We start from the raw sequence: 4,110 nt of genomic DNA, 5'->3' as shown, positions 1-4,110 counted from the left end.
TCCGAATCTACCGCTGAGAGAGCACGCTGGGGGTGTGTTCAAAAGCAGCACGTTTCAGAGCACGCTAGGGGTGTGTTCAAAAGAAGCACGTTTAAAACGGAGCGTGTGGCGTCAACGGGACACCATGGAAACTAACCTAAGTTCTCCCACAGCATAATTTACATGAGAAAAGATAGATATATGTTGAGTTTGGCAGAGACACGTTTTTAGGAATATACTCAAATGGTGTGGTAAGTAAGCCGCACCTTCATGGCACTATACTGTAACGTTTTCCATTTAAAAATGAAAAAGTCTCATGAGTGCTATTTTGCTCTCCTTTTAACTTGTCCTTTTTTTGAAGGCATAAATCTAATATGAACTTTATCAACCGTTTGACCAAAAACAGCTGTTCAAATAAAACCAGCACATGGCTTTGACCCACACATTAAATGCTGCTGCTACAAGTTTCTTTTTTTTTTTTTACTTCATCATGAGATGAACAAGCAAATTGGTGATGATGTGGTAGAAACAGTGGAGCAATGTAGGGTTGATATTAGAGGTATTTAAATGGAAAACTTCATGACAAAAAAGCAACGACAAGAGCTCGACAACTGCTTGAATACATTTTTTTTTCTCCTGTTTCCTTTTTTTCCCCATTTGATCTCTTATTTGCACAAGCAGCCCCGCTCCACAGGAGCACCCCACTGTTTTGCCAGACACGCTTTGCCAAGGTATTTCTGAAGTGGCTGTGCCTGGAGAGACGCGCCTTGGTGTGATCTCGGCCAAAAAAACGGAGCGTGTCTTATAGCAGCCTGTGGCGGCCTTCGGTTATTGCTGTCAATGAGAGGGAAGCGTTTTGCGTTCTGCTTTTCCCTTGCCGAATGTCATGTGTTATTTAGCTCTGTTGCATTTTTGCAGGGCCGCCCTAAACAGCGTCTGATACCCGGAGCTTTATGACTTTATCAACCATAGTAACCATGACCTGAACAGGAAAAAGCAGGCCTTGGGTCAAATTAGGGCAATACATTTCATCAATTTAAACTGCGCTATTAGCTGTTAGGTAGCATGCCGTACATGGTTTGGGTTAGTCTAATGGCAGCACTCTTTACACGCTGTACGGTGCCAGAAACAGTCTGTGATAACGAAAATACATTTTTTTTTGGAAAATTTGTTATAAATCAGGAGAAATACGGTAGAAATGTGATCCTTGGGAGGAAACCCGGAGTGGGAAATGAAAATGAGAGTCTTCAGGAAGAATCGAGATGGTTGGCAAGTATAACAATGACTGTCTTAGCCCATCTTCCATTACAAAATAATTGTACTTTTTACAATTATACTTACTATTACAAATATTGTGATGACACAGCCATACTCTTCCCCCTCACAGACTGGGACTCGGTCACAAACTACAAACAATGCGTTGCCCAGTTCAACCAGTGGTGCCGGGACAGTCACCTCCTCCTCAACGCCACCAAGACGAAAGGAGCTCATCTTTGACACCAGCAATAAAATCAGTGCCACACTTCCATCAACAGCCAGCCAGTGGAGATGGTGGAGAGCTTTATGTACCTCGGCATCATCCTGGACAGCAAACTGAGCTTTGATCAGCATAGCACAGGCATCCATAAACACTGTCATCGGCAAACTCAGGGCTCTCTCAGTCAAACCCCACCTCCTGCTTCTTCTATATGACATATTATTGAACCCATCCTCCTGTACTCTGACACCTGCTATTTCACCATGCTCACCCTCACCAACAGAAACAACTCCTGAAAATCACAAATATATCTTCTAAAATATGTGGTCTCCCCAATCCCATGCCAACGCTCATTGACACTGTCATTGTTTCTCGTAGAGCACTGGCCACACCACATGACCCCCGCCACCCTGCACGCTTCACCCTCCTCAGATACAGACAACCAATCGGCCATATCTTCTTTAAATAGCCCGGGCACACTGTAATAGACTTGAGTTGTGGTTTTGTCCATACCTTGTTTTGACTGTTATTTCTGTGTACGGACCATAAAAACAAACTCCCCATATAGACGGACAATAAAGAATGAATCTGAATGTGATTGAATGTGAACTCAAAAGATTTACTGAGGCTTAAGCCCACAATCCAACAATAGTTTACACCAAGCACAAGATATACAAACATATAGTGACTGTAAAATAACCAACAGACGGTCGGACATGTCTAAGCCCAGTGTTCCCTCTCAGGGGCTGGGAGCACTAAGCCATGCGGTGCCTGCCTCGATAAGTTTGTCCGCTCTATGTGTGCTTTTATTATTTGTGTTTGTGCCGAAACAAAATTTCCACTTCTTTTGTTATTTTCCCATCCTGATCAGTTGGAAGCCCCACTGTATTGGCGTTGTAAGTAATGAGAATGATATTTAGAGACCATTTCGGTGCCATCCAATTTGACACATTCCATGATTTTTCTTTTTGCCAAATATAGTAGCCTCGAGATGGCAGATATATATATTACATCAGTTGTCTGAAGATGGACGAGTCATAATCATGACCGTTGGGTCCCGGTAATCGTTTTAGTTTTGCATGTATGCAACGCCCCCCTCTCCACCGCATAGTGCCATACCATAAAACATTATCTGCAAAAGAAAGAGGAATAAAGGCAGATCCTTTTGTTTCAGTTACTTTTGTTGTCTCTTGACACTTAATTAGATGTCAAACATAGGCTCTCTATAATTATATTTAGTCTATAAAACTCAAATGTTAACCTTTTCACAAATGACATATGCAATTATAGGATAAAATCCTTATTATTTATCATAAGGAGACGTTTCCATAGAGGAGGAGAGTGTTGAGTACTGAGTGTTTCTCCATAGAGTACATTACAAAACACATCCTTACATCTTCTGTCATTATGGCTTGGCCAGGGCGGTCTCATTTTCCAACACACAGAAGAAAGGAAAGAGGAGGAGGAGGAGAAGGAGGAGAAGGAGGAGAAGGACGACGTGTTTGGAATAGTGCCCTCTTCTCTGCAGCTGTAGCGGAGAGGAGGGACAGGTCCTCTGGGAGTAATTGCATGCTTTTTTGTGTTTCTGTCGGAACAACACATTTCTGGCTGGTGGAGGCTGTGTGAGATGTTTGATTAAAGCTTTGCCACACAAAAAAAAGAACAGACTGATTACCGGGGAAATTATAAAGGGTTCAGAACGGTTATGGTGTATGACCCTCAAAATGGGGGGAGAAAACAAATCAAGAAAGAGAGAAAGGAAGGATGCAGTCAACACATTGTGCCGAGGTCTGCCAACGTTCAGGGAGGACAATGGATTCTAAATGGCAGCTTTGTATGTAATTAAGCATCATTCCTGTAAAACACAGGCCTCTTCCTCATTTGCTATTCTCTCTGTTCATCGTTTGGCTGCAATTTCACTCGGAACAATATGCTGTACAAAAGCACATTGCTTTTTCTCTAGACCCCAGGGGAAACTTGTGAAACTTTAAAATCAGCATACCCTGCGTTAATCAGCCAACAAGGAGAGAGAGAGCACTTTGAAAAAGGGTGAACTGCACAAGGAGGTTCACTATCTTATAAAATACGCATGAAATAATCTCAGAGGAGCATTTATTAATGTTAAGATAAAGATGGAAATTACCCTCGAATAAGATAAGATCAAACTTTATATTTCTCCAAAGGGGTGAGGCAAAGATTGTGATGGTGAACATTTAATGATAGAATATTGAAAATATCAATGTTTTCAAATTTAGTTTTGCATTTCGGGAAACGCACAAATTCAGATTCTTGCCCAAAGTTAGATGAGAGGATCCTTACCACTCTTTGATTGGCGTATTCCACCATAAAACCACAACTTGTTACTTTGACGCATCTGTTTTTTTCAGGGGTTCTGAACCTTTCGTAACTTAATGGCCCACTTATGTTTGCTTGATACGATCAGAAGACCACAGATATCTGAGAAAAAAACATAACTTAAAAAAAGGCAGAAAAAAAAACTGGGTTGTAAATAAATGTTATTACTCTGTCAGCTGTAATGAGCAGAATAAATATTCTGCTCACCCTCACCCATCATTGCCTGCCTGTTTGAATCCAAACAGAAGCCTGTTTGTGTCACAGCGTCTGAGGGAACATCAGTTAACCGACAGTAGCAA

This window comes from Pholis gunnellus, assembly GCF_910591455.1.
Source record: "Pholis gunnellus genome assembly, chromosome: 12".
Classification (NCBI taxonomy): Eukaryota; Metazoa; Chordata; class Actinopteri; order Perciformes; family Pholidae; genus Pholis; species Pholis gunnellus.
This window is presented reverse-complemented; position numbering follows the sequence as displayed.